Raw genomic sequence first — 23,474 nt, forward strand, 5'->3', positions numbered from 1 at the left:
TTGTCCCGGCAGACTAGAGGTACCAGTAGCACCTGTTTTCCCCGGGATTGCAATAACACCAAGATGAGGATCTTTCATCAAGGTAACATGCCTCCGGGTAGAAGAAACAAAAGACCGCCGAATGCGCGGACTATGATTTATGTCTAGGATCTTCTGAAAATTTATTTTATCAGACAGGCAGATATACACACAGACAGACGGACACAGATTTAACGACTCCGACACACATGTATAAGGATCCATAATATATACACTTTTTAGAGTAGGAAAATTATAACGTGGTAACAACAAAAGGAATGACAAACTTATATATATATACCCTTCTCACAATGGTAAATGGTATAAAAACATGGCGAATGAATCTACTAACCCCCTTAAGTTTCTGCAGACATGAATTTTTTTAAAAATAAATATTGTTTTTATAAATCGCTTGACATTAAAGATTTACGCTTGTATTTATAAAAAAAATCTTATTTTGCTTTTAATGCACTCAATAGTTAAAGCACACTTTAGCCTTAAAAACCATTAATAAAATTGTGATATTCATAAACAAATAATAAACGTATATTAACTATTGTGCTGATTTATGTTTAAGTTGGCAGCACTGTACAATATGGCTGTCATTTTATGTGTTAGTGTTGCGTACAATTAGGATAAAATATTCGTTGATTCGGTTTTCTTAATTTCATATTTTTGTTTATAATAGATTTTTGACAATAAAAACAAACTTTCAAGAAAAATAAATATATATATGGCTTTAATAAATGTCTATTTAGTTCAGATGTATAAATATAACATATAATTTCTAATTATTATTAAAAGTATCCGAATAACGGATATTTTGCGACAAAATATACATCACTATGACACATTTTCTTATTTTTACTTATTTTCCTTGTAATTTTTGATAAATTTTTGCAAATATTGATAAATTTCTTTGATATTTGACTAATTTTAATGCCGGCGAATATATTTTGCATTAGTATAACACTAATCAATATAATTTACATGGTTAATTACTTTATGGCATTATATTTAACCAACAAACTTTGAAAAAGCCAAATCAAATGATTTTGTCCATCATTTGGTTGACAGACGGGCATTTCCAAATTGCCTAAAAATAGTGCTGTACAATTGGAATATTGTCAAATATTCATGCATTAATCCAATAATGCCTAGATTTGAGTTTTTTCCTCAAAATATAATCGTTTAAAAATTTTCTGGGAATTTATTTACAAATTTGTAAACGTTAAAATTAGAATTTTTAGATTACTTTTTTTTAGAATTTTTAGATTACTTTTAAAATTTATAATTACTTTTCGCAATCAACCTAAAATTACCGGAAAAATCTTTATCTGAGAAAAAAATTGTTAAAAATCAAGTTACTGTTGGCTTAAAGAAGGGTCGAGCCTACAATAAAATTCTTCTAATTGTCAATGGTTTATTGAAGGTGTTTTAAGCTATTTCACGTTTATAAATACGATTTTCCTGAATTTTTCCTAAAATTGTTTAATAAACCTAAAATAAGTTTTTATAAATACAGCCGTTATACTACAACTTTAAAATCGTTTTAACTACCATGTTGCAATCATTTAACTGCAAAAAAAAAAACTTTGCTTTCAACAACATGTAATTGAGATGCAATCAAATCAATATATTGCGAAAAAGATACAAAAATATCATCACTGATAATGTTTAATATATAAATACTGCATGTCCAAACAAAACGAAATCAGTACAGCTCATGTCGATAAGAAATTACAGATAAGACCAAAGCATTTAAACAGGAATTAAAATGATTTGCAATTTCTGTAACTGAAATGATTAAGCAAACGGATATTTAAGACTACAGAACAATAAATATAAAGAAATTTATAATTTTGGATTATATAAAGCTAAAACGATGTAAAATATATTTTTAAATAAAACACAATTAAAAAACCGAGGGTCAGGTGTGACAGATTTTTTGGGTGGCTCTATATAATGAACCATAGTGGAACTTACAACAAAAATTTAATTATTTATTGAACTTATACCGATTTTTATTCAAAATTTTTAAGAGATGTTTGAGTCCCAATTTCGGAATTAGACTAAACTGCCATTGTTTAATTTAAGGTAGAGGTGAGACCATTAATGTTATGGGACAATTTGATAGAATCATTTCTAAAATTACGGTCCCAAGGAGTATATGGTTAAATCGACATAGCAATCCTAAATCGATTACTTTAAGATTCATTCATTGATTCATAATTTGTGGGTGTTATTAACAACGGCAAAAAGCACCATAAACACTATAGTAGTGGTTATAACCCCTTAACACAAATACTAGTTATTTAAGCCTAAAAGGATTATAAATTGTAATTTAAACTTGTTTATTTATTTTGTTACCCGAAAAAAAATGATTAATGATGTTGTAATCAGTCAGAAACAAGTTTAAAATATTATTTATTTAACTTAAACGAAAAAATCCCCCCAAAAAAACTTAATTTGTACTTGAAATAATTTCACGATAAAAAAAAACGTATTTTTTTAAAATAAAATAAATGTTAAAATTAATTCTGTTTTTTTATCAAACCATGTAAAATTGGTAATTGATAATAAAAGAAATGCGAACGAATAAAATAAAAAACGACGAAATACAAAAATTTATTTATTTAACAATTTCTTCTTTTAACATTTATTTATGTAATAAATCATCTTAACGTAGATTTAACCTGAAATGCAGAAATGAAAGTGCAGTAAATCGTACATAAATACATACAACAACAACGAGGACAATACAACATCACGGCAACAACGAAAACATTTTAAAACGTAATCAAGGCTTTTAACGAGGCTGTGGCACATGATAACAGCCATTGTGGCAGCCAACAGCAAGCAAGCAACATTGATGCTGCTGCTTTTGTTGATGATGACGACAACGACAATGACGATGTTGATGATGATGACGATCACAATCTCATGATTGTCTTTACTCTTAAATACTTAATGGTCTTCATGTGTTTTTCCATTAATACACCAATCCTTAAGATAAACGACAAATGGTATGAGAGAGTAAAAAAAATATACTACGTATATAAAAAAGGAAATAAATTTATAAAACCCAAAATATAAATTATTTATTTTTTTATATTTTAAGTTCATCATCAGCTGTAGCCCAGCATTGTCATCATTGGTATCGTCAACATCATTGTAAACATTGTCAGAGGTCTGGTTTAAATACGATTATTTCCCAATTTTTCTTTTGCTGTTAAAGTACTTGGTACATAAAAGGGCTTGACATTGCTATTCAATGAAAATTTGAATACATACAAATATGTATAATAAATATGTAACATGAAAATTAATTCAGAAAAAAATATAGGTATAAACTTTGTAGGAGATGCATATACGAGGGTTGGAATTTATAGGTATTTTGCAGGGATTTTTTTTAATTAAGAAAACAAAAATCAATATCAGGTGATTCTTGGCGTCTTCCTGCTCGTTGACAGATATAGCATATATGTATTTATTCTAATATTATTGCATGATGGACTTTTTTTTTAAATATGTTGTGCTAAAAAATGGTATACATATAAATATATAATGGTATGAACCTACAGTCCTGACTTTCAGGCTGGGTCAAGGATTAATCCATCATAAAGTGAACACGAGATTCTAAAAAAATATTTCATTTAGATTTTCTATTCAAAGTCCAATTTTAGAACCTCCGACTTTTGATATCTGACCACCAACGATTTCGTACGAAAATGATTTCGCTAATTTTTAATAAGATAGAGGTCCAACATTTTATTACTAAGCAACTTACTTCCGGAAATGTATATAAAATTTCTATAATACCCGAGATTTATGAGTGAGAGTGTAATTTTCTGATTTTCTGATCGAGGCCTTAAAGGGTCTAGTATTAAATATGAACTGATTCTCGTAAACAAATTGTAGAGGAATTTGTTTTGATATACAATTAATGAATGGGATTGCTTCATCTATATTTAAAGGTGGTGTAAACATTAAGGAGTCAGCAGCTCTTGTTGTTCTGGTCATAAAAATACAGTGTGATGTCGGTTTGACTCCACCCATTTTTCTAGTGTTGAAAGAAGCATTCAAGTGTATCGGTTTTTTAGAACAGTGAAAGAAATACTATTACTAGAAAGAAATACTATATACTATTTACACCACTTATGTTCGACAAAAATGAAACACTCTCCCTTTATCTTATCTATGAATTATCGGGCTACTCGACTTTTCTTGGCAGTAGGGTATCCAACTCTATAGCTTCTCTGGAATTGTTCTATCAATAATACAATGGAATCTGTTCTTCTGAAATTAGAGATCTTGCTCCCGATACACGTAGGCTTATTCGCCATACACACCTCTCTTTACGAACACATGCATTTGTAGTCGATTGGCAAGTGGACCGCACAAAACATTAGAGGTAAAACTCATTATTTAAATGTCCGTATGGGGAATAAACTCTCATAAGAGGTCTTTCCTGTCGCTTGCGATATAAGCAAATGTAAATCGAATTTTCACTAACAGTACTCTCTCTATTTCCCCATCCATAACCTAATTTCCTAGTTCAATCACAATGCAAAACATGATTAGGAATCATCCTCTGCTCCTCCTCCTTGGGAGAACCCAAGACGTTTTAAAATGTGTTAATATAAGAATGATTAAATTATTCCGCTACAAAAATTGGTTGATTTAGATCGATTATAAGACCAATAGATATTCGGTTAGCTTCGACCTGGTTAAATCGTTATTGGGGTCTGACTACAGATTTATTAGTAATTAGTAGGCAAACCAAAAGTGTAAATATATATTGTCAATGATATTTATGACGTTATGGCGCACCATGGCGCAAAATACATAAACTTGCATATTTCGGTTCCTCTGGTAATTAGTTTCTAGATTTTGAATATTACTCGTCTATATTTAAATGTTGAACTCAATTATCTGTTTATCCTATTAACAAATAGGCTTAGAAAAATTGTGTTATTAATACATATTTTCTTCCTTGAGCTATGTCTGATACCTTATTCCTACTTCTTGGTCCCTCGCATAAAATTATGAAATTTTCTTGTTCACCCTTCAACTGATTGTCATCAGATTAATAACACATTGAGTGATGAGTGTCTACGTAATGTATATAAGACTTATTATACCTTCGCAGACTTTTACTGCTGAAAGGCATTTTAATGCTCATGTTTGCACGTGTATATAACTGTTACTTTTATTTTAAGAATCTACGTTTTCACTTTTCTTAAGTTTTATTTGTTATTTTTTATATTTTATATTTTTTTAGCTTTTTGTTTAAGGGCATAAGGTTAAAAACAGAAAAGGTTTTCATTTCAATCTTCTCAGAACATGTCAAAAAGATGATTATTGTTTTTATTTTTGTCTTGATCAGAAAGCTGTTGATAGATATAAATAAATTATATGATAATATGGGGATTATATTATGTAATTTGAGTTAAAAAATAATAAGTTTAAAAATATAAAAACAATTCTGAAATATTTTAAAATAAAGCATTTTAAAAGGACAAAATTTGAGAAGAATGTGACTCATTTTTTTAAGCTTTTTATTAAACATTCACTGATTTCATAGATATTTTATAATTTAAACAATAAACTTTTATGGTGGCAATACTTTCTCAATATTACTGTATATTACTTATTGCAAATAAACTACATACATAAACATGTTGCAATTTTAATAAATAAAGGTGTTGTAAGTAGTATTTTTAATAAAATATGTCAACTTTTCATTACACTTTCACAATGAAAACACAAACGAACAACAATAACTACAACAACAAAATATGCATAAATATGTTAAAACAATAAAAACCAAAAAAGAAAAACTTGAAAAAATAAAAACACTAACAAAGTACATGAATATTAAATTTATGCTCAAAATATTAACAACCGACATTGTGACAATATTGTACATAAAATATTTACCAGACAAAACACCAATAGTACAACGCCAACCCTGTAGTTCATGGAAGGTGTCCATATCACTATTCCAAAGCTACGGAGTAAATTAGGTTGAAATGTTTAAATACGACGTCCTTTCATCACAAAGAGATCAACAGAATGGACCCAAGTCTGTGATATGAATAAATGGGGAACCTGCTTACCAAACCTTACATATGACCCTGAGATGAAGACAGTGAGGACATAGCTAAATCCACCAGTCAATAATTGGCCCAGCTTATTCCGAGTGTATATATTCAAAATGATTCCAACCTACATCAATTTGGATCATTCATGTGGAAAGTCTCCTTCAAAAACTTGCCACAATCTGAACTAGCGGGAACATCACCAACTACTACTACAACTATTACCACTAGAAGCAAAATCAATACTCGTTTAATAATAAAAATAAAATGTTTGAAAATAAAATAAACAAAAAGCAAAACAACAAAACAACAAAACTAACAATAATTTTACAACACACAGCTGTGACCACAATCACAAACTCTACAACACTTCTTTCATACTTTAAAATATAAACGAAATGTGGCACAACATACATACAACACAAACGAACGAACACCACAGAGCCTTTTTCGAACAGACTATAAGACGACAGCATTTTTATGCAAAAATCCACAAAATTTAAATAAATACCAAAAAATGTTTATTTGTTGTTGTATTTATGATTTCAACATCAAGTGAGTGAGTGCAACAAACAAATACCAAAAACACCAAAATGTATTCAGCAGACTGTGGAATAGTCATCGATATAAAGCGAAATTATGTTTGTCATCCAGCAGCAGCGTCAGCACCCATCCAACCGTGTGTATCATTTGGCCAACATACCAACCTTATTTCTATTTTTTTTTTTTTCAATATATTGCGACAAACTGTTTCTATTTTTTTCAATTAACAACAAATTTTCATTAACATTAATGTTTGGCTGTTGTTTTTTATGTTTTGTATTTTTTATTGACAACATCATCTAACCGTTTTATAAAGTAAAAAAGAAAAATGTGTTTGTTCATGCAGATGGCTTGACCAGGTCACTTTTAATGAATTTTATTGTTGTCGATGATTAAGCTGACTTTAACATGACCAAGTTTTTTTTTTAATGGGTTTTTGGTAATTTATTTTGAAAATTTAAATGCAGTGTGCGAACATTTTTAAATTAGCCGAATGTTAAAAGAAAAATATATCTTAAATAATCGAAATTTGCACTGAACTAGAACTGAACTAGAACTGAACTAGAACTGAACTAGAACTGAACTAGAACTGAACTAGAACTGAACTAGAACTGAACTAGAACTGAACTAGAACTGAACTAGAACTGAACTAGAACTGAACTAGAACTGAACTAGAACTGAACTAGAACTGAACTAGAACTGAACTAGAACTGAACTAGAACTGAACTAGAACTGAACTAGAACTGAACTAGAACTGAACTAGAACTGAACTAGAACTGAACTAGAACTGAACTAGAACTGAACTAGAACTGAACTAGAACTGAACTAGAACTGAACTAGAACTGAACTAGAACTGAACTAGAACTGAACTAGAACTGAACTAGAACTGAACTAGAACTGAACTAGAACTGAACTAGAACTGAACTAGAACTGAACTAGAACTGAACTAGAACTGAACTAGAACTGAACTAGAACTGAACTAGAACTGAACTAGAACTGAACTGAACTAGAACTGAACTAGAACTGAACTAGAACTGAACTAGAACTGAACTAGAACTGAACTAGAACTGAACTAGAACTGAAGTAGAACTGAACTAGGACTAGAACAGAACCTTTTTAGGCAGTATACAGGTACTCAATACTCCAATTTGTTAAATGTTTTGAGTTACTGGGTAAAACACAAATAAAAATAGCATTTCGTGCATTAAACGAGTTTTTCTTTAATTGCAAATACATAAATGTAATTAAATAAATAATATTCCTAATTTTATTATATACCGTTTAAATCCGCTATAAAAAACACTATGACCCACTTGAAGTCGGCTCTTTTTTAAGCCATATTTTAAATATCAATTAAGTTGAAAGAAATATAAGTAATAAAATTAATTTTTCTACATAAAAAGTTAAAAAAGCCTAATATTAAATATCAAGTTTTATGTGTGTGAAAAAATATATGGAAATTTTTATTATTCATTACAATTTTCTCTGATGTTTTACCGTGTGCATTTATGTTTTTATGAAAACGATTGTTGATGTATAATGGCAGAGTATTGAATTGTGTAAATTAACTGTATTCGATTACTTTTTAAACTTCAACAGCTTGGGCTCTATTAATTTATTAAAATCATTTAAACAAGTAAGAGTGTTATATTCGGCTATGCCGAATCTTATATACCCACCATCAACCTCGTTTGACTCGAATGAAACTTACTTATGTCGAATTTCATCTATATACTCGTATATTTAGGCCAGTTATAAGCGTTAAAGTAATTTTCTGAAGGGGACCATGTATAGGGGGGTAGGGTCAATTATGGGTCGATCCTCATAAAATTTGGTAGATAGAATTTGGTTCGTATTAAATTTATTTGTGTCGAATTTCATCGCTACACTCGTATTTTTAAACCATTAATGAGCGTTGCAGTCATTTTCTGAAGGGGACCTTATATGCGGGGTAGGGTCAATCATGGACCGATCCTCATAAAATTTTTTAGATAGATTTTGACTCGTATGAAACTTACTTTTGTCGAATTTCATCTATATACTAGTATTTTTAAGCCAGTAATGAGCGTTAAAGTCATTTTCTGAGGGGGACCTTATATGGGGAGTAGGGTCAATTATGGACCGATCCTCATAAAATTTCGCATATTGATTTTGGATCATAAGAAATTTACTTATATCGAATTTCATCGCTATATTCGTATTTTTAAACAAGTTATGGCTGTTAAAGCTGCTTTTCGAGGGGCCACTTGTATGGGGGCTATCCGAAAACGTGGACCGATATTGCCCATTTTCAATACCAAACAAACCTTACCTATAAGAAATATTTATGTGAAATTTCAACCCTCTAGCACTTTCCATTCGGACTCTATCGTGCTTTTAACAGACAGACAGACAGACGGACGGACGGACGGACGGACAGACGGACAGACATGGCTAGATCGTCTTAGAATTTAATGAGGACCCAGAATATATATACTTTTGTGGGTCTATGACCAATATTTCTATGTGTTACAAACGGAATGACAAAATCAATATACCCCCCATCTTTTTTGATGGTGGGTATAATAAAATTGTTATAAAGTAAATAAAATAACAATAGTAGTAGTAACAACAACTAACAAACAATATGGATGTTGTAATATAGACTTGTAAATTTATGTATATTTATTTACAATATTTTGTATGCAAGATTTTTCTACATTTTTGTTTTCAATACATTTTAAAAGTGTGTAAATGTTGCATAAATAATCATTTATATGTTAGCTGTTCATAAATGTTTTTATATACTTTTTTTATGTTTTATTTAATTTATTACAATGTTATTTAAAAGTTGTAACAACAACTCTACACAATATTTTTTGTGCAAGAGAAAAAAAAAGCGAGAAGAAATTTTTGGGAAAAATTTGTCAAAACATTGAATTTTGTTGTAAATTATGTCACTTTTTTATTTTGTTAATCCTCATCATGGCTGCTTGTCAACCGTTCATTTCATTAGAAATTGTTCAAAAATTTTCCTGGTGTTTTGGATAATTTTTCTTTTATATTTGAATTTTTTAGATGTTTTTTTTTTTTGTTGCCACGATAAATGAAATCGTTAAAGCGTAAATGCTTTTAACCACATCAGAGAAAGCTTGTTAAGTTGACAGTTGTTTCTTTTATTTTGGTTGTAAAGACAATAAAATGTCAATTTGTTTACTGTTTCGTACACGTTTAGATTTAAAATAAAAAAGATGGATATTTATTGTTTATTTAAAAAAAAATATTATATTAGATATCAACATTTTATAAAGATGTCATTAATATTTTAATAAAACCGCCTTAAGCCATTAAAAAGCTTTTTACAGCAAACATTTTTTCAGCAAAAATGCTTCTTGAATCAAAACATAAAGCTTAAACAAAAGTTTTTCACGAAAAAGCCTTTTATTAATAAAAATCCTTATTTATGTAGAAAATCTCGTTTTTATATAAAAAAAACTTTTAGACAAAAATAAAAGCGTTAATTGAAACTTTGTAAGAAAAAACATTTCCTGTTAGGCTTAAAAAAGCTAAAAAAAACTATCCAAAAAATTAAGTCAATAAGCTTTTTGGGAAAAAATAAGCTTTGCACAAAAAGCTTATAAAAATTTGTTTTAAAATAAAAAAATAGTTTAAAAAAATCCTGGGAGGGTAAAAACAAAAAAAATCTACCAAAAAACTTGTCAAGAAGCTTTTAAGCATAAAAAAATTAAAAAAAAAAAAAACTTTCAAAAGTTTTTGCTACTGAAGAAAGTTTTTTTCTGAAAAGCTTTTCTTGAGCAGAAAATGCTTTATGTTCAAAAATCTCTTTAACATAAAAAACTTCTGGTGCAAAAAGCACCAATATTCAAAAATTTGCCCACTATTCAGAAAGCTTTCTATTGAAAGCTTTTTAACATTAAACTTTTGAAAAATTTAGTTTACTTTAGAATATTTTTGTCCTGAAAGCTTTTTTTCAACACAAAAAATTAAAAAAAGAGAGTAAAAAGCTCTCTAAATCATAAAGCTTTTAATTTAAAATCAAGCAATTTATGCTTAAGTAAAAATTTATATTCAGCACTAAAACTTCATTATTGGTTAAAGTTCAATTTATGTAAAATATATTACTTAAGTTTCAAAAATGTTGTTGGCAATCACCTAAAACTCATAATAAGCCTTAATCACAATAATCAAAACAAAATAAATATCTACCAAATTAACCAATTTATCTAAAACTACTATTGCTTTGAGATACAAAAACTTTAAACTCAAAGTTAATAATTTTCCTAATTGACATTTTTATTTACTATACTCAAGTAATTTAGTATTTATTTTATATTAAATATTTTTTCATATAAAATCAAAGATTGAAAAGATACAAATTGTCTATATCTGTGTATCTTAACTTACTGGTTGGTATCTTATTATTTATGGCATGTAATAAAAATTTGAAAATGTATGTCATTATTTATATCTATTACTGTTTCTTATTTCAGTTTTCTCTCTTTTCTGTACAAACATACAAATACACATAGATATAATAATTTTGTCTTTTTATAAAGTTTATTATTTTTCATTTTGTACATACCTATTTGACAAGTAACCATTTTGAAAAAAAATAACAAATTTAACCTTGAATTTTACACTATAACAGACTCTAATGAACATTACAGACTGAACAAAAAAAAATAACAAAATTTGAAAAGAAAAAAGACAAACTTATTCATATGTATATAGAATATACATACAAACTTACTCACGAAAATTGGTAACCACAATCAAATCGTTTGTATGCTGAAGTATACAATTTTTGTTAAGTCTTTCCTTAAGTCATATTCCTGCTAAATTGGCTTTAATGTTTATGATTATGAAAAATATAGTTTTTTGTTCTTTATTTCAAAATTTTTATTTTCTGAAAAATTGTTGGATATTTTTGTTCATATATTTCTTAAATAGGGAAAAGGTGAAAACCTATTCAAATAAATTGAGTTCTACAGAATACGCCTTATTAAGAAAGAAATTCCTATAAAAAGCATTATTCCTACGAAGAAAGTCCTCCCAACAAAACAACTTTTCGTATAGAAAAAATCTTACCTACGCCTTTCCTATAGAAAAATTCTAAGGAGACACCTTTCCTATAGAAAAAGTCGAAGTCTTTTAAGAAATATATTCCTATAAAAACAATTATTCCTACGAAAAAAAGTCTTCCCAACAAAAAACAATTTCATATAGAAAAACTCTTAACAACCCCTTTCCTATAGAAAAATTCTAAGGAGAAACCTTTCCTATAGAAAAAGTCGAAGGAAGACACCTTTCCTTTAGAAAGTCTTCCTAAGGAAGACACCTTTCCTATAGAAAGTCTTTCTAAGGAAGACACCTTTCCTATAGAAAGTCTTCCTAAGGAAGACACCTTTCCTATAGAAAGTCTTTCTAAGGAAGACACCTTTCCTATAGAAAAAGTCTTCCTAAGGAAGACACCTTTCCTATAGAAAAAGTCTTCCTAAGGAAAACACCTTTCCTATAGAAAAAGTCTTCCTAAGGAAGACACCTTTCCTATAAAAACAGTCTTCCTAAGGAAGACACTTTTCCTATAGAACAAGTCTTCCTAATGAATACACTTTTCCTATAGTAAAAGTCTTCCTAATGAAGACACTTTTTCTATAGAAAAAGTCTTCCTAATGAAGACACTTTTCGTATAGAAAATGTCTTACTAAGGAAGACACTTTTCGTATAGAAAATGTCTTCCTAAGGATTACACTTTTCATATAGAAAAAGTCTTCCTAAGGAAGATACTTTTCATATAGAAAAAGTCTTCCTAAGGATTACACTTTTCATATAGAAAAAGTGTTCCTATGGAAGACACTTTTCGTATAGAAAACAGTCTTCCTATGGAAGACACTTTTCCTAAGGAAGACACTTTTCCTATAGAAAAAAGTCTTCCTAAGGAAGACACTTTTCCTATAGAAAAAAGACACTTTTCGTATAGAAAAAGTCTTCCTAAGGAAAATACTTTTCCTATAGAAAAAGTATTCCTAAGGAAGACACTTTTCCTATAGAAAAAGTATTCCTAAGGAAGACACTTTTCCTATAGAAAAAGTCTTCCTAAGGAAGACACTTTCCTATAGAAAAAGTCTTCCTAAGGAAGACACTTTTCCTATAGAAAAAGTCTTCCTAAGGCAGACACTTTTCATGTAGAAAAAGTCTTCCTAAGAAAGACACTTTTCATATAGAAAAAGTCTTTCTAAGGAAAACACTTTTCGAATAGAAAAAGTTTTCCCAAAGAAGACACTTTTCTTATAGAAAAAGTCTTCCTAAGGAAGACACTTTTCCTATAGAAAAAGTCTTCCTAAGGAGGACACTTTTCCTATAGAAAAAATCTTCCTAAGGAAGACACTTTTTCTATAGAAAAAGTCTTCCCAAGGGAGACACTTTGCCAATAGAAAAAGTCTTCCTAAGGAAACACTTTTCCTATAGAAAAAGTTCTCCCAAAGGAAGAGACTTTTCTTATAGAAAAAGTTCTCCCAAAGGATGACTTTCTTCTTCTTCTTCTTCTTTCGTCTTTCCAAGGAAGATTGCCTCAAGTATCTTTAGAGTACAATTGACAAAATATAAAAATTTTAAAATTATACATAAAGATTAATTGAAACTATAACTTTGCAATATTTTTTTAAACTATTTATTATTGCAATAAAATGTTAAAAAGAAAGCCAATAAATGAATGAACTAATAAATTAATTTAAATGAAATTTCATATGTCTGAAAATTATGATTTATTCGTCTGTTAAACTGATTTTAATTTTCTGCATCATGTAATGAAAAGTATGTTAAAAAATTTTAATTTTTTTAATTTAATTTTATTCTACCAACAACAAGAACAACAACATCAGTTGAAAAACAAACAGACAGATTTTATTTAAAAAGTTTTTTTGTGTTTTGAGGTTTGGTGTAATTTTTTATATTTTAAAATCAGCAAATTAGTTCTCTGTTTGCATTTATTTAATATTCAATTTTTGTTTTTGGCCAAATGCCAATTAAATTTTTAATGTTTACCTCATGGAGTTGTTAAACTCCTACCCATGAATATTCCAATATATGATGGTGAACTGTCTGTCAGGTTTTCCTCATTTTTGTGGCATTTTTAAGAAGGTAATAAACACAAATTTTAAATGATTTTTTTTTTTTTTTGCAATAGGAAACTGATGTATAAGGAAGCAATAAGAAATTTGTATGTTATAAATTATTTAAAAGTTAGAAGCTGTTTACAACAATTCTTCTGGTTATATTAATAATTAAGAATATTGTAAAAAGTTTTTAAATTTTAGTGAATTTTGGTTGTTTTAAATTAGTTTATTGGTAAATCTTAAATTAAAAAAGGTAAATTCTTAATCAGTTTTCCTTTCATTTAATTTCAAGTTTAGTATTATTAAAACAGACTTAAGCAAATCAGCCTTTTTCATTTGAAACCGCGAAAAACGAATGTTTTCTTTCTTCTTGACAATTATCAACAGCTGTCTAATACAGTTAAGGTTTAAATTAAAATAACGATTTGTTATTTAACAAGTGAAAAGACTATATTCGCCTTTGCCGAATCTTATATACCCTTCACAACCAGTGGTTGTCAACCACACCTACGCTTTTCAATAAAAACAAAATTCATACACAAAGCAATGAAACCAACATACATACTGTGAGCGTCAAAAGAAACTGTACACCAGTGGCATTTATTTTTAAACTTTTATTTTATTATTTTTTTTATAATGTAACTTAAAATTTTTTTAGTTTTTATTTATTATATGTCCTTCTTAAACTTTTTATTAAAAAACAAAAACAAAACTTTAACAACAACAAAAAATATATAACAAAAACAAATAAATCTTCAAATTCCACGCGTCAAAAGAAACTGTACAACTATTTTGTACAACAAATAATAAGCAATTTTACAGTATAAACCTTCCGTTATTTTTTTTATTTTCTTTCATATGACAATTTAAGCAATATTAACTAATTATTAAAGATATTAATAGATTTGGTTTTGTCACAAGCAGTTCAAACAAGGAAACTTTTGTATTTTTTAAAAATGGGCAAACAAACTTCTTTGGATGTTCGTGAACTTGTGTTAAAATTTTACAAAGAAGGCAAATCTTTACGAGAGATTGGTGTAATCATTGGACGAAGTCACAACACTTTAAAAAATATAATTGATAAGTACCAAAAATTTTCAAATTTAGAAAATCGCCCTAAATCTGGAAGGCCAGCTAAACTAAACAGTACTCAAATAAGGTCCATTGTGCGACAAGTGAAGAAAAACCCAACGGAAAGTGCTGTAAAAATATCCGAAAATATTTCAGAATGCTCCGGTATTAGTGTCAGTGCCAGCACAATACGCAGAGCCTTACATGCAAATGGACTGCATGGACGAGTTCCAAGAAAAAAGCCATATATTTCACCAATCAATCAACGTCGGCGTCGGGAGTTTGCCAAAAAATACGAAAATCAATCTAATATATTCTGGAACAATGTGCTTTTTACTGACGAAAGTAAATTTGAAATATTTGGTAAGAAAAAACCAGTTAAAATTTGGAGAACGAAAAATTCTGAATTCGATCGGCAAAATGTAATGTCCACAGTAAAGCATGGTGGTGGGTCGGTGATGGTGTGGGGATGTATGGCAGCGAATGGTGTAGGAAATTTGGTATTCATAGAAAATACTATGAATAAAACAGATTATCTCAACATTTTAAAGGACAACTTGGCACAGAGCGTTGAAAAATTGGGCTTGGATCGAACTTGGGTCTTCCAGCAAGACAACGATCCCAAGCATACTGCCAAAATAGTAAAGGAATGGCTGCTTTACCATACTCCAAAACAGTTGGATCATCCCCCCCAGTCACCCGATCTCAACCCCATAGAACATTTGTGGGAACATCTGGATCAACAAATAAGAAAAAGGGAAATTACAAGCAAGGATTCCCTCAAATCAGCTATAATGGAGGAATGGCTGAAAATTTCCCCTGAAGTTACTAGAAAACTTGTGGAATCGATGCCCAGAAGACTGCAAGCTGTAATAAAAGCAAATGGCAATCAAACTAAATACTAATTATTTTTAACTAACGTTATTATTTTAATGTAGAAATAATGTACAGTTTCTTTTGACGCGTGGAATTTGAAGATTTATTTGTTTTTGTTATATATTTTTTGTTGTTGTTCAAGTTTTGTTTTTGTTTTTTAATAAAAAGTTTAAGAAGGACATATAATAAATAAAAACTAAAAAAATTTTAAGTTACATTATAAAAAAAATAATAAAATAAAAGTTTAAACATAAATGCCACTGGTGTACAGTTTCTTTTGACGCTCACAGTACATCCGAGCATACGTTTTTTTCAATACAATGTTGTTGTTGTTTTTTTTTTCAAAGCCTGCACTAATATTCCCTTTTTCTAATGAAATTTTCAGAGGTTGTCTTGGATTTTTGTTCGTATCTCAGTTATTTATAGACGGATTTTGCTGAGAGGAAACTTCACGAAAGCATGTCTAACAGAATTATTGAAGATTTGGATTCTAAAGATATCTGGGGAATTCAGAAAATTGATTTCAACACACACACCCACAGACAGACGGACAGACTGTCATGGCTTATGGACCCCGCTATCTATAACGATCCAGAATATATATACTTAATAGGGCCGGAAAATTTTATTGTAGAAATTACAAACGGAAGCACATACCTTTATATACCTTTCTATCTCATATCTCCTTGATGAAGGACCCTCATCTTGGGGTATTGCAATCCAGGGGTAAAGAGGTGCTACCAGTAACTCTAGTCTGCCGGGACTATAAACAGGTGATGACATTTCACTCCCTGGCTAGTCCTTGGCTGATTTAACATGTCGTCTAACCAGAGCATCACATAATCTGGTACTACGGGTGGCCAGTTGCCCGCAGGACTTGTCCTGGTTGGTCAGTTGGTTGAGGTTCCTTCAGAATCCACGTAGTGGCTGTGATTTAAACCCAAATTCGCTTGAAGGGGGTGCTTGGTTAAAATATTAAAATATACAATTTCGGGGTAAGTTGTATATTCGTCTATATTCTCCTACGCTCCTAGAAACTACGAGCGGTACAAACCACAGGGCAAGGCTGTGAATTAATAAAATGTTGGAACTGAGCTGATAATGCAAAGATTGGGTATGTGATGGAGTGAGATGTACCATTCGGATACTTGTATCTGATGGACGAGAGAAATACTGAGTTGTATGTGTGGAGATGACGGAATGACAGAAGGAGTGACGGTTAAAATGTTGGTGAAATTGGTTGATACCTTAATCTTAAATTTATCGGCGATTTTCCTTCATGTCTGAGTGTGCTGGAGTTTACTCTAAACATGCTCAACTTATCACAATAGGTCCTTGTGGCCACTGAAATAAGTCTGGCTAATTAAATATAGATCCGTGTTTCGGACTACCAATTACGTCCCTTAGGTGTAGTGTGGTTGGGCGACTTTAAGAGGTAATGCTCTGGGATAAGACTTTAGATAATGAGATTGTTTGTAGGGACAGAGCAGTCGTCATGACATCACCTGATGTTGGGTCCGCCCCTACTATCGAATCTTACAAGTGATTGCTTTTTCCTTTGTCGGGGTTAGATTGTGCGGGACTACTATGACAAGAGATTAGATAGCGAGCAAAGTGCACGTATACTGGATTACATATACGTAAATTGCCACCTGCGTGTAGGAAGCACAATGGGGCGATGGTGAGTCCTTGCAAAAGCTCACACAGTGGTTGAAAAAGACCACCGTGAAATAGGCCAAAACGGCAGGTGTTCACGTAAAGCACTTCGATATTCGACAAACCCTTCTAACGAAGGTGAACGGTGTAAAAATAGTAGTAATAATATTTTAGCAAAATAAGTACATCCAAAGGAGTGCTAATAGAAGCACTTAGAATATTTAAATCTCTTATTGAATAATAATTTTAAACCATGAAAAGAATCTATTCTAAAATTGGCTAATGAACAAAATTTATTTACGTCACAAAGCATTTCTTTAACGCATAATACCTTCTATAGACGATAAAAATTGCATTGTTTAGAAAAAATTAAATAAAACCAAAAACAAAAAAGGAAAAGGTAAAAAGAAAACAAATTAAAGCCAAGAAAATATAATCAAGACCACAAAGTCTAAAGGTCTTTTTGAAGTGTTTTTTTCTACACGTTTTTAAAGAAACCGTAACCAAACACTGACAACCACAAGCAGAAATACATCTGAGAAATTTATATTAGATATTTTTTTTTTAACTTATTGTTCTTATTAAATTTTTTGTATTTATTTATTTTTTCACATTTCATCATTAGTTATGGTTGGTCCTTTTTTTTTCAATTCTTAGAATTTTTTTAGAAATTGCGATAAAAAAATATTCATTGTTTAAAATTATTATGTGAATCACTTTTTATTTTAGATTTTTGTGTCTGGCAGCCTAAATTGTATTTTTTTAGATTTGTTTAAAGGATTCTGTTGTTTTATTTTTGTAAGCAAAATCAAGACAGAGAGACCAAAAATAACAATCCAATATTGAATACTCAGATAGGAAAAAGTGTTTATTTCTTTATTTCAGATTTACTTAAGAAGACAATTCTAGAAAATAGTAAAATCTTTATTAATTCTCTATAATATATCTAATAACCACCACATATTACTCGGTAATGCAGGAGGTAATGGGTGTTTATTACTCATTTGAGCAAATTAAATTTAAAACGACATGTCTGATTTCCGAAAGACAGTGCACGGGGTTCTTATATAATGGGCCGATCCTCTCAAAAGTATGAAGTTTATTTGTTACAAATTGCAAAAAATTTATTTCTAAACATTGCCCTCTTAGAGTTGAGATTATAAGCAAATATGAAAATATTAAAAGGCAGCTGCTTTTACACCGACTACTTGGCAAACTGGCTAAATGGAAAACAGACAAACTGACTCATTCAAAAACACAAATACTAAACTCAACTTTAGCCATTCAATGCCAGCCAATACACTTTGGCATGGTTTGTTTTCTTGTTTTCTACAACTGAATCTTTCATCCTTTTTGTTTCGAATTCTTAATTTTTTTTCGAATTTCTACCAATGAATTTTTGTTACCTGTGTATGTCTACAACCCAGCCATAATCTTATATTGAACTGAGATTTTTTCAATTCTGTTGCTGCTGCTTGCTACTGCTGTCGTTGAATGTATCAGACATATTGAACAGACAGACGGACTTGTTTCAGTAAGAAACAAAAGATGAAATGTTGAAAAAATAGCAGTTTTTTTTATCCAAAAAATTATTCAACCATTTCACTAACAGTCTCTTTTGTTTTCTTTTTTTTTGCTCTAATAAAAACATAGAATGAAAAAAAAGAAACAACAAGGAATTGCTTTATTTCATTCTGTTTGGTTGTGATTATGAATTCTTTGTTTTTGTTGTTGTTATTGCCAAGTACTGATTGCAAAAGGATGTTTACTTTATGTCTTGTATTGAAGGATCTCATAAATTTGATGATTTTACACCTGCCAGTTAGGATTTTTCAAACTGAAACATTGTATTCTTTTTCTTCAGGTTTTCATTGTAGTATTTAAAGTCGATGTTATTAAAAAAAAAAAAAAGATTGATAAATAGTCAGCTGCTTTTTTGTAGCAATTTTTTGTGTGAGTATGTTTTAAATTGTATGGCATTGAAAAATAGAGCAATTAATATAAATTTGTAAAAGGACATGTTAAAACATGTTTCGTTAATGAAACAAATTTTTATAACAATAATAAATAACATGTTAAAAATTAAATGTTTATTGGAGGCAGATAATATTGTATGAGAACTTCATTAAGAAGTTTAAAAGTCAACTGAAAATCATAATGCCTAAAATGGGTTAAATATAGAAGAATTTCATCAGGAGACACCTTGCAGGGGAACAAGGATACAAATCAAAGACATGATTATGGACATGACATTCTTCTCTGTCAGGGAAGAGCGTATCTACCAGGCATGTTGGGTAATGATTACACAAAGCAATTCATTACATGGTCAATTACAATTATTTGTAATGTGAAATTGAGGAATAACCAATTACAAATACTTGTAATTGAAGTTTTTCCAATTACAATTATTTGTAATGTGTAATTGACCAATAACCAATTACAATTACTTGTAATTATAATTGGAGTTTTGCCAATTACTTGTAATTATAATTGAAGATTCCAATTAAAATTACTTATAATTGTCCTTAAGGTATTACTAATTACAAATTACATGTATATTATAAGGAACAAAATTCACAATTACAAGTAATTGCAATTGGAAATTCTTCAATTACAATTACAAGTAATTTAATTGGCAAAACTTCAATTACCATTACAAGTAATTGTAATTGGCAAAACTTCAAACACAATTACAAATAATTGTAATTGGAAAAACTTCAATTACAATTATAAGTAATTGTAATTGGTAAACCTACAAGTACAATTACTTCAAATGTAATTGTAATTGAAAATGTAGTCATTATCCCCCAACTACTAACACGACTAACTGCCAGCTCATAGTTCGCCGTATCCTTGAATTGGGTTTAAACGATAGGCATCAAGTTACTACCCGAATAACTGCACCATTAAACAGGCTGGGGCGTCCTGTATTTCGAGGTACCAGATTAACGATTCTGGTGAAACTTCATAGTAAAGACTACTTTTAGTTGGGTCATAGAAAACCCAGTCCAGGTCACACTGCAACAAACACAACATTCATACAATCAGTAAATGTCCAACTAACTTCAGATACAAAGTTATCAGATTAACGTGATCACCAGTCATAACGAACTTATCTCAAGAAGGTATTTTTCAGTTACAGGTTGAGCAAGAGACGATACACCACTGCCCCATTGTGACTTACAAAGAACACTTAGATGACAAATGTTGAACACTCGAGCTATCTAATCTCTGATCACTGCAATTCCATTGTGGAATGTTCTGTAATCTTCAGACCATATCTGAAGCCTTACTCGACAACATACAAACAACTACACTACTTCGATGGCTGCTGTTGATTCAGCAACATCTGGAGAAACACAGTATGATTTCCATTACACACAAAGGAAACACTGAGCTAGATCTAGCATGAAACATACCTGAAAGAAGGGAACTTCATAACACAAGGACATCAAACAGACCTTTCATCCAACAAATTCATTCGAAACACTATTCACACCCATCAAACCCGTTCATGCACCTTTCATTCACTTTGTAATGTCAACTAATTACCAAGATATAGTGTCTCGAATTACTTTGATTTGGTGTTCTGTTGAGTCGGCAACAGCACCGGAATCTTATCCCGAAATAAAAATTTCACCTGCATCAGTCTTTAAACGCGATTTCGGATTTACCCACAGCCACCTTAAAAGGAGCTCACCAATATCCAGAACACGAGAATGACCTACATGCAACAGGTTCCGTGATACCATTACTCCCTTAGTTGATAGTACCGACAAACTTATGTACTGTTACCACCACTACTCCTCGGAAGTACAATAATACTAAGAAACTACAGTATATTTTATTTTTAATTGAAAACTGAAGATATTACAGATTTCATTCTTAACTACAACCGATTTTAGTTTTTTTTAAATAAAATCCAATTTTTTATAGAAAAAGTTTAATGTTGTGCTTTTTAAGGGAAATTCAGGTTTATTATTAAAAATCGATTAGAGGCGTGGCATCTAGTCATGATCAGCTATAGCATATTACTATAAGTCCTTAAAAGGATATCACTGTGTCAAATTTAAATTGGTCCAATAGTTTTCGCATGAAAGTGTAAAAAATTATCTCATTTGTATAACTATTTATTACTTAAAATCGAGAACAGCTTTCTGTTACAAAAAAAAATCGTTTACAATCGATAAATATGCAATAGTTTATAACATGTCTTGTTGCGGCAAACACATTATCAAGAATATTTTTTCCAGTCATGCAACCTTTTAAAGTGAAAAAAAAACCGGAGGAAAAAGTTTTCTCTTTAAGTTTTTTTCTCTGCACCCCTACTTTACCATCTTAGTCTGTTGATCTTGTTTAGGTTTTTATATATGATTTTTTTTGCATGCTCCATACATGTAAAGATTTATGTTATTTAATTTGTTGTTTTTTATAAGATTTATTTTTTCTTCTTCTTCTCGCAGCAATTGGTTCCTTGTACAGAAATATACATATTGGCTTGAAAATTTTATACCCTTCACGAGAAGTATAAAGTTTATTATAACGTTTGTAACTTCTTAAAATTTATATTTAATGTAAAAAACGTCATATCCGTTTGTTGGGTGAAATCGGAAGATGTCTTAGAGATTTGCAGATACATATTTGATCCGATTTGGTCTGAGATCTTGCACGACTTACCCCAAAATTTTCAGAGTTGCAATTTTATTTAAAATTTCCTGATATTAATGTAGTTAACACTTCTCAAAATCATTAATAATTAAAAAACAATGAATGTTTGTTGTAGTATCTATATACTTCGTTATTGCTGAATTTTTTCATTTTGCTAAAAAAAATTTTCTTCATGATTTAGTACTTTTTGCTTCGTTTTCTTCTTCATCATTTCTGCAATATACACAAACAACTTAAAATAAATATAAACAGATTTGCTGCCATTTTTTTACTCCTGCTATAAATTGAATTGGAAAGTTTTTTTTCCTCCAATTCATTCTACTCGCTTAAAGAGTTCTGTTCTTCTCTGTATACCCTACATCATTATATGGGTGGAGAGAGGTATTATAAGTTTATGCTGATGTTTGTAAGACTCAAAAATAAATGTTGTCAAAGTTCCTTTTAAAAAATATATATTCTGAATTCCTATTGACATCGAAGACGATTAAGCTATGTCCGTCTGTCTGTCCGCATGTTAGTAAATTCGTTGAAATCAATATTTTGAAGACCCCATATATCTCCGGGATATTCTTTATTAATTAATAACGAAGATATGAGCAAAATCCCGAAAAAATATAATTTTTATACAACAACAACATAGAGCTTTATGTTATATGTTGTTTTATTTAAAGGTAGAGTCAAGGATGGAAGATTGTGTGTGGTAAAATTTAAAAAAATATATACATATATGGGCAATTTCATGACACTTTTAAAATCGATTTGGATGAAATTTGCACCAATGTTAGTACTATCGGTCAAAAACAAAGCTCTTAAAGGAAATGGTCTAAGCTTTCTTTCTAAAACGTTCATTTTGAAAAAATAGGAGAAAAAGAAGTGCCAAATATTAAAAATTATTTTTTTTTATAGTCCCATTATGGGACTATAAAGCCCTTGCATAAGAGGTGAAAAGTTACACTCATTTGAATAAAACCCTGTATGACCAAAACGTCCAACTTTAATCCTCTCTAAGTCAGTTCTTGACCGATATCCCCTTCAAGGAAATTGTATAAGCTTTCTTTTAAGCAAAAAAAAGAAGGGCCCATTTTGAAAAAAAAAATTAAATTAAAAAAAGTTTTGGAAAAAATGAAGAAATAGCTATCTGACCTCCTTTGGACAATTTTTGCTAGGACCAATAGGTGAAAATTTACACTCATTTGAATATAATCCTGTATGACCAAAAGGTCCAACTTTGACCCCCTCTAAAACCGGCAGTTCTTCACCGATAGAGCTGAATATTTGTGTCTGACCTACTATACAATAGTACTATCCTTAGTGCAAATTTTAAACACCTTAAATTACTTATGATATTAAATCGTGAAGATTTCGATATATAGTTGTATGAAATTATTTTCGTAACTGAATTAATCAATCTACCAATTTCTAT

The 23,474-nt window shown here is 30.0% G+C and overlaps 1 protein-coding gene across 1 annotated transcript in view; it reads right to left on the reverse strand.

Moving 5' to 3' along the window:
• Positions 1–23,474, reverse strand: part of LOC119610405 (putative uncharacterized protein DDB_G0271606) — a gene marked incomplete at its 3' end in the record, with an annotated part of 104,899 nt that overhangs the window by 28,235 nt on the left and 53,190 nt on the right. The gene's annotated exons all lie outside the window — the stretch shown is intronic.

This window comes from Lucilia sericata, unplaced genomic scaffold (genome assembly GCF_015586225.1).
Source record: "Lucilia sericata isolate MDLA Ls3-8-SP2 unplaced genomic scaffold, ASM1558622v1 Contig001179F_arrow, whole genome shotgun sequence".
In the NCBI taxonomy this organism is placed as follows: Eukaryota; Metazoa; Arthropoda; class Insecta; order Diptera; family Calliphoridae; genus Lucilia; species Lucilia sericata.